This window comes from Schistocerca serialis, chromosome 1, assembly GCF_023864345.2.
Source record: "Schistocerca serialis cubense isolate TAMUIC-IGC-003099 chromosome 1, iqSchSeri2.2, whole genome shotgun sequence".
NCBI classification, from domain to species: domain Eukaryota; kingdom Metazoa; phylum Arthropoda; class Insecta; order Orthoptera; family Acrididae; genus Schistocerca; species Schistocerca serialis.
The window spans coordinates 1,269,678,143-1,269,689,014 of NC_064638.1; the positions used below are offsets into that span (position 1 = coordinate 1,269,678,143).

At 42.8% G+C, this 10,872-nt stretch overlaps 1 protein-coding gene across 1 annotated transcript in view; it reads right to left on the reverse strand.

Annotated features, from left to right (window-relative positions):
• The window catches only part of LOC126419459 (caspase-1-like), a 93,949-nt gene extending 87,908 nt beyond the window's left edge, over window positions 1-6,041 (reverse strand). The window contains exon 1 of the mRNA XM_050086650.1: window positions 5,925-6,041. The gene's annotated coding sequence lies outside the window, so the exon portion shown is untranslated. The remainder of the gene's footprint in view (window positions 1-5,924) is intronic.
• Between the last annotated feature and the right edge of the window lie 4,831 nt (window positions 6,042-10,872).

Genomic DNA, 10,872 nt, shown 5'->3' on the forward strand with positions numbered 1-10,872 from the left:
CAACTAATGTGTGCAGGGCAACGAGGGAGGGTGGGGAGCGAATGATATGGCTCTGATGTCGAAAAATGTCCTCGAACCGGTACTGTTTCCGATTATAAGAAACTGGCGCTTTTCACAAATATTACTCTCACTCACAGATCGAGATAAACTGCTACATTTCCCTTTTTCGAAAAGCTTTAAGTTCAGTGAGTAGGTCGAGAGTGATAAGTTGCCGAGTTTATGGCTGTAATGCGGCCACCTTGACAGATTCATTAACTTGGTGGAGACTCATCAACTGACAAAAATGTGATACTGGGTGTGCCTCAGAGATGAGTGATAACATCGTTGTTATTCCCACTGGGGCGTACACGTGGTGAATGACGTTGGCTGCAATCTCAGATTTTTCGCAGGTGACGCGGCTCTCTTCGACTGTTATCGGAAGAAATCTGCAAAAAAATCTCATTAGTTCTTCACATGATTTCGCTCTGACTTGAAGGTTGGCGGTGTGATCATTACTCCCGCCATTATGTAAAAAAAAATAATTTGTGCTATTTGCCAGACAAACATGTTGTCTTCACAACAGGATTCAAGAGCGTGGTACAAATTCCAAATTCCATACAAATATATTACGCAGAAGATAGAATGCGCGGCAACTGAAGTGGAGCGGAACACAGAAGGCTTTGATGATTAGTAAGCTGCTAGGAAACAATAGTCTGCCTACGAAATTGGCTGCTTAAGCAAGCTATTTTCGAGTATTGCTAACGTGCATGAGATTCATAACAAATTGAATTAGCAGGGAATGTCGAGCATGTATAGTGAGGCAGCGTATGTGACAAATACCAGACTGGACCGCGGATGTGAGTCCACGTTGAACTCCAAGTCCCACTGTTAACTGGGTGGACGAGTCAGTTCAAAGGTCGCACCTCCAGTAGGACCATGTCTTGAAAAGCACCGCTATGTCCAAACCAATCTTCTGGATCAGGGCAGCTTTGCACTTTTAACAGAGTACGGTACAGGACTCTGATCAGGGGTCTTGTCGACTGGTGAACACTCCGAATATTACAATGAATGTTGAATGTGGCATATGTGGGAATACTGTATAGGGCCTCTGCAAGGAGAGACTTGTTGAATCGTACAAACGTGCATTTAGATCTTTTCCCCTTTCAAATGCCGTACAAATTGTGTGTACTGAAATACATGACACACTAAAAGAGGACTATGAGAAAACCCTGTGAAACAGGTATGAGTTACCACCATTTGCATGAATTCACGACGAGCATACACGTACTGCCAATAAAGAAACCAGAGAGCTATTCATGTACCGAAAGTCGAGCCCCTGAGCACAGAATGTGTATCGACCGTTTGTCATACAACATCACAAATGAAATCGTAGACAAAATACATAAAGCCACACATGACGAATATCGACAAACACAAGGATGCAGGCCACAATATGCTCAGAGCACAACAGACTTCATAGATGACACTAATACGACAGACACCGGTAGCAGAGCAGTATAAGAAGACTACGGCGTAGGCAGCAATTACGATCAACTGACGACTGAGGGGAATAACTTATTTTAGGATACGCACCTGCGCAGACGGCGCGATAGGAGAGGGGGCAAATTAGTGGTGGGGGCTCGGTTGTGAAGGTGAGGGATGAGCAGTTCTCGACAACTGATGCCTATGCATAAACATGTATCTTGCATAACATATAAGCTATAGCTAGCGAGTCTCCAAATAATCGTTGTTAACATGTTATGCCAGTACATCCCTCTGAATCTGCTTAGTGTATTCGTCTCTTGGTCTCCCTTTACGATTTTTACCCTCCACACTTCCCTCCAATACGAAATTGGTGCCCCCCGATGCCTCAGGAAATGTCCTACCAACCGATCCCTTCTTCTAGTCAAGTTGTGACACAAATTACTCTTTTCCCCAATTCTGTTCAGTACCTCCTCATTAGTTACGCCATCTACCCATCTAATCTTCATCATTCTTCTGTAGCACCACATTTCGAAAGCTTCTGTTCTCTTTTTGTCAACACTATTTATCGTCCATGTTTCTCTTCCAAACATGGCTACACTCCGTACAAATACTTTCAGAAAAGACTTCCTGACACTTAAATCTATACTTGATGTTAACAAACTTCTCTTCTTCGGAAACGCTTTCCTTGCCGTAGGCAGTCTATATTTTATATCCTCTCTACTTCGGCCTTCATCAGTTCTTTTGCTCCCCAAATACCAAAACTCATTTACTACTTTAAGTGTCTCGGCTCCTAATCTAATCCCCCTCAGCATCACGCGATTTAATTTGACAACATTCCATTATCCTCGTTTTGCTTTTGTTGATGTTCATCTTATATCCTCCTTTCAAGACACTGTCCATTCCGTTCAGCTGCTCTTCCAGGTCCTTTGCTGTCTCTGACAGAATTACAATGTCATCGGCAAACCTCAAAGTTTTTATTTCTTCTCCGTGCATTTTAATTGCTACTCCAAGTTTTTCTTTTGTTTCCTTTGCCGCTTGCTCAATATACACATTAAATAACACCGGGGATAGGGTACAACCCTGTCTTACTCCCTTCTCAATCACTGCTTCCCTTTCATGCCTCTCGACTCTTTATAACTGCCATATCGTTTCTGTACAAATTGTTCAAAGACAGTAATTCCCCATTAGAGTACCGAAAAAAATAGCCACATAAACAAAGGATCAATCAAAGCAAACCAAGTCTGACCACGTGGAACGGAGATCCCAGATAACAAACATATTGGCCAGGTGCGAGTGGGACTCGCGAATTGTATACAGACAGTTCATCTATACAGGGAATCGAGAATCACAATTCCTGGCTGTTATCGATTCGATAATGGCAAAATGCAGGTCCCTTGAATTTCGAGAACGTATCAAAACTACTACAGTAGTTTCTGAGAATGGGGCGGGGGTACAAAAAGAAGCGAGCAAGAGCCATCAGTTTGTATATGTCAGAGAGAGAAGATTTAATAAAATATTTTATGCAGTTATTAAAACATGATTACAGCCTACGTTTTATGTTTCCTTCCAGTAATATTTTTCTATTATGCTTCCGACAGGTGATGAGTGTTGTGTTAATTTTCCTATATCTGTACTGTGAAACCTTGCTTCTTGTCAAATTTCATGATTCAACGTCTACGGGAAGTACCCTTCAGATTTTGCTGAGTGAGTGTGTAGGTATCAAAATATGTGACATAAATGGGCGTATCTTTAGGTTGCATTGACTTAGAAGCTTAAATGTTGTACTTCGCCAAAGGATCGCACCCCTTAGCATTTGACGTCAATCGGAACATGATACGCCTACCAGTTCCCGAGAAATGGGATCTTAACAGGCTTTGGATGAGCGCAACCCCCTACAAGGTGCTTCATGCGGACCTCGCAGACGTAAATCCCGCAAGAGATTCCTTAGTACTGAGCCAAACGTGACCCCGAAGGACTTTCCTGGCTAGCGGCAATACATCAAGCTGGAAGGTTTGGAGAACGCTGAATCGCGTAAGAGCGGGTGTAGCGCCAGTCAAAACAAATCTGTATAAACGGGGTCTCAAAGACGAAGCAGACAACAAATGCTACTGTGGTGAAGTCCAAGGAATTGAACATCTTCTACAACGTCCAAATTGCGGCAAGAGATGTGCCCTTGACGACCTACGGCTTGACATAGAAGCACCGGACGGTACCCGATATTGGGCAGAAAAGCTTTGAAATAAATTTACCAGAGAGGAAAAATTAAAGTGTTAATTTTAGAAACTTCCGCTTCCTTTTTTCTTGATTTCCATTAAGTGTATAGTACTGCAATGAGATGGAACCACTGGCCGGACACGGTGACGGTGATTTTGAGGTGCTGTCGATCACAGCCACACACGAACTGAGATGCCGTCGAGGGCAAATGCCTAAGACATGACCAGGCAGCAGGTATAAATTACTCAGCTAGATCGCCTTAAATTACGTAGCAGCGAAAAACAATAAAACACAGTCGACTGACCCGTCCGTCGGATGGTACGAATACTCTTGAGGCTGACTATACGTCTCTGTTCTATTCATTTCCAAACTGTCATCCATAACATTAATACAGCACTAAACTGCATGAGCTACACATACATGAACACATCTAACACCTTATCACTGAACGTGGTGAAACCGTGGTACCACACTGCCTCCAGATGATAGTCTCCTGTGGCTTCCCTAAATCTCGGAATGGTTCCTTTGAAAACGACGCTGCCGATTTCCTTTCTAGTCCAAGCTTGTGCTCTGTTGCTAAAAAACTCGTCGTCAGTGATACGCTGAAAGCCAGTTTTCCTTCCTTCCATTTTCAGATAGCAAGGAATAAATGACCACTAGTAATAGGACCTTCCCAGGAGACCAATGAGAAATGTTAAATACAGGCACCGCAATCCTTAACGGCTAAAAGGATTCAGCAGCCGAAATATTTTACTACTGCTTTAGCTACCAATATATTTTTCCATACAGAAAGCTTTTGACAATATTGACTGGAATACTCTCTTTCAAATTCTGAAGGTGGTAGGGGTAAAATACAGGGAGCGAAAGCCTATTTACAATTTGTACAGAAACCAGATGGCAGTTATAAGAGTCGAGGGACATGAAAAGGAAGCAGTGGTTGGGAAGGGAGTGAGACAGGGTTGTAGCCTCTCCCCGATGTTATTCAATCTGTATATTGAGCAAGCAGTAAAGGAAACAAAAGAAAAATTCGGAGTAGGTATTAAAATCCATGGAGAAGAAATAAAAACTTTGAGGTTCGCGGATGACATTGTAATTCTGTCAGAGACAGCAAAGGACTTGGAAGAGCAGTTGAACGGAATGGACAGTGCCTTGAAAGGAGGGTATAAGATGAACATCAACAAAAGCAAAACGAGGATAATGGAATGTAGTCGAATTACGTCAGATGATGCTGAGGGAATTAGATTAAGAAATGAGACACTTAAAGTAGTAAAGGAGTTTTGCTATTTGGGGAGCAAAATCACTGATGATGGTCGAAGTAGAGAGGATATGAAATCTAGACTGGCAATGGCAAGGAAAGCGTTTCTGAAGAAGAGAAATTTGTTAACACCGAGCATTGATTTAAGTGTTAGGAAATCGTTTCTGAAAGTATTTGTATGAGTAGCCATGGACGATAAACAGTTTAGACAAGAAGAGAATAGAAGGTTTCGAAATGTGGTGCTACAGAAGAATGCTGAAGATTAGATGGGTAGCTCACATAACTAATGAGGAGGTATTGAATAGGATTGGGGAGAAGAGAAGTTTGTGGCACAACTTGACTGGAAGAAGGGACTGATTAGTAGGACATGTTCTGAGGCATCAAGGGATCACTAATTTAGTATTGGAGGGCAGCGTGGAGGGTAAAAATCGTAGAGGGAGACCAAGAGATGAATACACTAAGCAGATTCAGAAGATGTAGGTTGCAGTAGGTACTGGGAGATGAAGAAGCTTGCACAGGATAGAGTAGCATGGAGAGCTGCATCAAACCAGTCTCAGGACTGAAGACCACAACAACAAGAACAGTATCATTACAAAACCCAACAACATTTCTACGCTAGCTGAATTACGTCTTTTTTCCTAATGATACCGGCCGTGCGGTTAAAGGCGCTGCAGTCTGGAACCGCAAGACCGCTACGGTCGCAGGTTCGAATCCTGCCTCGGGCATGGATGTTTGTGATGTCCTTAGGTTAGTTAGGTTTAACTAGTACTAAGTTCTAGGGGACTAATGACCTCAGCAGTTGAGTCCCATAGTGCTCAGAGCCATCTGAACCATCCTAATGATACCGCTGCCGATAAAAGATCGATCAGTACTAAAAGTAATAACACACAGCAATTTACAAACTGAAATAAACGCGAATAGGTTACTATCTCGCTTTAATGAATAACTGACGAATCGGAAACTAAGGTATTTCACTAGTCTGTTTGTTTACCTCACTTAGCGCTGCAGTTACACGTAGTTGAGCTGCAGCGTCGGCTGAGGCCACATGGTTGTGAAGCAGGCAACCACCACGAGTTGCTTCCGAGTCACAAATCAGCCTCAGCCTCTGTCCTTCGTATCTCTCAGCCCAACTGTCACATGTTATCTGCGAGCGATATGGAGGCTGGTACGTACCATGTCGATCGACGAGAAAAACAACAGCCCGAGTCCTAATTGCAGCGCGCAGCGTTTATCAGTGATGGTCACGGCCCTAGTGCAGATAAAGGAACACAATCTATGTCACAACTACAACAATACGGCACAATAAGACCGACGAAAGGAAAAGTAGGGTTTAATGTCCGACGGGTTTATTACAGTCGTGACAAATGTTGGGGCATGAACGGGGCAGGAAATCTGCCGTGTGCTTTTCAGCTAGCGCCCCGGAATCTGCCTTAAACCGTTGACGGAAATTATGGAGAACCTATCTCGGAGGTAAATGGCTAGAGATGATAGCACAACCCAGAGTTATGCACACAGCAGTTGCTGCTCCTTCAACACCCAGGCGAGTCTAAACAAACCGGACATTAACATTCATGTTCTCCATTGGTATAATTATACCTCGGGAGTATAAAAAAGGTTACGGTTGTTTACTGAAAATATGGCAACTGCTTTCCTCCTCTGCAGTATATACAGGGTGAAGAAAAATTCGTACACTCTGACTTCGCAGCGCGATTCTCCACATACTGGCAATACAGAATTTAGTCCTGCGCATATTTCGGGCACTAAATGGACGTTAAAGACTGACAATGTGGCAACACTGTCAACAGGTAGAGCACTGCTGTCCACTGGGTGTAGTGGATAGGGTTTTGGGGGTTTTCATTGGTTAGTTTTTAAAGAGGTCCTTTGCATGTCGTGGACGCGAACTGTTTCACACCACAGCATCTACCAAACTTGTTTTGTGTGTACCCTCCCCCAATGGTCTCATCGATTAATACCAACTATTATTCTTGTCACATTCATGTCGATTACACTTCGTTAGGACTTTACGTCACCAGTACAGCTAGCAACGTGCTTTGCAAGTAATTTAGATAGGACCATTGGGGGAGGGTACACAGAAAACAGGATGCAGTCGCGCGAAACAATTCGTGGCCACGACACGCCAAAGACTTCTTTAAAAGCAGACCAGCGAAAACGACTGTACTTCCACTTCTGTGTTCGTAGTACGTAACTGCAAATGTTTTGTGGAAGACCCACAGTAATCTCTGTATGACGATTAGGACGCTAGATATCGTACCACGCAGACTAATTTTAGCAAATAAAAATAAATAAGCCTCAACCCACAATCGAACGCTCGACCTCCTGCACGTTAACCCAAAACGATACCCGCTGCACAAACTGTACAGCAGTACTTTATTTACTGACAGAGATAATCACCTTGCATGTTATTATAGTGTTGCCACATTGCCAGTCTTTAACGCCCATTTATTGCCGAAATATGCGCACGACGAAATTTTGTGACAGACATTTTTGTATTGCCAGTATATGAAGGATCGGGCTGCGAAATCCGATTGCGAATTTTTCTTCACTCTATATGTCTCAATATCGTTATTAGTGACCACTACATGTTAAAAATTGGATCTGTATATGTGCAAGAATTTCGTATATGTGCAAGAATTTCAGAAATTTGAAGAAGAATGGACGTACAGATGAGGGCTAAATTATCTTTCGGTTAGGCCACCCACTGCTACTTAATTATCCTTCGTTAGGCCGCCCACTGCTACTTCGGTTAATTAACCACTGAGTGATCCAAATACAAGAATCTAGCTAATGAACAATACGTCAGAACTGTGAAGCATAATTTTAAGTTCTGCTCAACGATCTTTATGCTGGCAGAGAACGCAGGACGCTCTGAACGTACCACACAATATTTCCAATTACATTTTCAAAATCGCTGCCGCAGTACGTAGAATTATAATGACCATGAAAGGTATAGGTAGCATCATGTGTCACGGAGCATTTTTTTCTGGCATGTTTGCTTACCTTGAAACGCACCAGAACTTTATTTTGTCACATAAAGAGATTTACGCTCTATGCATGAATGTTGTACATGTACGCAATACTTTTAATCTTGGTTAAATATTTCTCATTAATACTTTCATAAGAAGTGACGGTATCAACTCGCTTGTTTCCTAGTCACAAATGTCCTTAAAAGCATAATTCTGACATTTGGAACGTTACTCACTCATGTTTACAACAACGAATATCCTAAATACTCTCAAAGTTCGATTTGCCTTGCCAACCTAAGTGATCGTGAACGCTTTTCCAGGAGTACTAAGAGAGGAATAAAATGGCGTCAAGCAATGCGCACTCCCAGCAATACATTAGTTAGCCTATTCCTCACAATCTACAACTACCCATTAAAAGCCATTCAAAAAAAGCACACCGACTGAACAAGTTTATTGCACTGAAAGAGAGAGTAAATAGCTCCTGCTTAATAGAACTCGAATAAAATAAATCCGGCACTTATTGCTCTGGTTTCTGGATAATGGAAATCGTAGATAAAAAAAAGCCTCAAATAATCCGGCGAGCGAGAGAGAGGTATCGTCAGGTGAGAAGCAGAAACCTTGGCGTTGCCTGAGTGGCGGCAAGGACGACCTCGTGGCTGTACATGCGTGCCAACACCGTAGAATTTGCCAGCGAATTATCGTGACTCAGCGAGTAATAACGCTATTGCTCTTTGAAAAGGTGGCCTTCCATTAACTTCTGAGATAGCTTCTCAGATAAACTTCTATCAAAATGTCGCCTAAACTGTCTGTCCGTGTGGTCTGTTGACTCACAAGACCAATCGCTAAAAGTCCAGTTTAAAAGTGGGTGCGGCTGTTTGTTTTGTGGGTCCTAGTTAAAATCTCCTGCCCAGTGGAAAGCAATCAGCTGACCAAAGTGGCACTACGTTCCATAACCAGCCTGGGTTTTCTGCAGCACGCTATTAAAAATCCATTCTCTGGCGACATCTGTAACCGCCAATTTCACTTCGTAAGTGTATCCCTGCACCTGAAGGTGGGCCCTCCCCTAAAAAAAAACACCGTTTTAATTGTAATCGCTGTTTTGGCGATAATAAGTAACTGGACTACTACTGTAAATAATTTTATTCCAAAAACATACATTTTAGTCATCAATGTACGCCGCTCTATCCCCACAGCGCTCCATGCGACTTTTCCACTGATGGAAACAGTGCTGGAAGTCTTCCTCAGTGAGCTCCTCGATGGCACGCGTCGCTTTTTCCCTCACAGATCCAACGGGCTGAAATCTTGTTCTTGTAATGCAATTAGACCTTGGGAAATAGGTAAAAGAGACACGGTGCCAGGTCAGGCGGATATGGTTGGTGATCTAACTGTGGGATGTTGTACTTCGCAAGAAGCTTCTTAACGGACAACGCTGTATGAGCCCGTACACCGTCTTGATGCAGAACCCATGACTTGTTCTTCCACAATTCGGGTTGTGTCGTTCTTATTTTATCATGGAGTTGAGCAAGAACCTCAAGATAGTAACGCTGATTCATAGCTACACCACAAGGAACCCAGAGAAGATAAGACCACAAGGAACCCAGAGAAGATACACGATTGCAAGAATATCGAAAAAAAATTATCATCGCTTTGAATTTTGATTTCCTCGTTCGAACTTTTTCCGCTTTTCAAATGCATGGTTTGGTGCTTAAGTTTCTGCACCATAGGTGAAAGTGCCAGGCCTGACAAAACTCTACCATCTGGTGAGCAAGATGTATGAGACAGGCGAAATTCCCTCAGACTTCAAGAAGAATATAATAACTCCAATCCCAAAGAGAGCAGGTGTTGACAGATGTGAAAATTACCGAACTATCAGTTTAATAAGTCACAGCTGCAAAATACTAACGCGAATTCTTTACAGGCGAATGGAAAAACTGGTAGAAGCCGACCTCGGGGAAGATCAGTTTGGATTCCGTAGAAATGTTGGAACACGTGAGGCAATTACTGACCGTACGACTTATCTTAGAAGAAAGATTATGGAAAGGCAAACATACGTTTCTAGCATTTGTAGACTTAGAGAAAGCTTTTGACAATGTTGACTGGAATACTCTTTCAAATTCTAAAGGTGGCAGGGGTAAAATACAGGGAGCGAAAGACTATTTAGAATTTGTACAGAAACCAGATGGCAGTTATAAGAGTCGAGGGACATGAAAGGGAAGCAGTGGTTGGGAAGGGAGTGAGACAGGGTTGTAGCCTCTCCCTGATGTTATTCAATCTGTATATTGAGCAAGCAGTAAAGGAAACAGAAGAAAAAGTCGGTGTAGGTATTAAAATCCATGGAGAAGAAATAAAAACTTTGAGGTTCGCCGGTGACATTGTAGTTCTGTCAGAGACAGCAAAGGACCTGGAAGAGCAGCTGAACGGAATGGACAGTGTCTTGAAAGGAGGATATAAGATGAACATCAACAAATGGTTCAAGTGGCTCTGAGCACTATGGGACTAAACATCGGAAGTCATCAGTCCCCTAGAACTTAGAACTACTTAAACCTAACTAACCTAAGGACATCACACACATCCATGCTCGAGGCAGGATTCGAACCTGCGACCGTAGCGGTCACGCGGTTCCAGACTGAAGCGCCTAGAACCGCTCGGCCACCCCGGCCGCCGAACATCAACAAAAGCAAAACGAGGATAATCGAATGTAGTCGAATTAACGGGTGATGCTGAGGGAATTAGATTAGGAAATGAGTCACTTAAAGTAGTAAAGGAGTTTTGCTATTTGAGGAGCAAAATAACTGATGATGGTCGAAGTAGAGGATATAAAATGTAGACTGGCGTTTCTGAAGAAGAGAAATTTGTTAACATCGAGTATAGATATAAGTTTCAGGAATTCGTTTCTGAAAGTATTTGTATGGAGTGTAGCCATGTATGGAAGTGAAGCATGGACGATAAATAGTT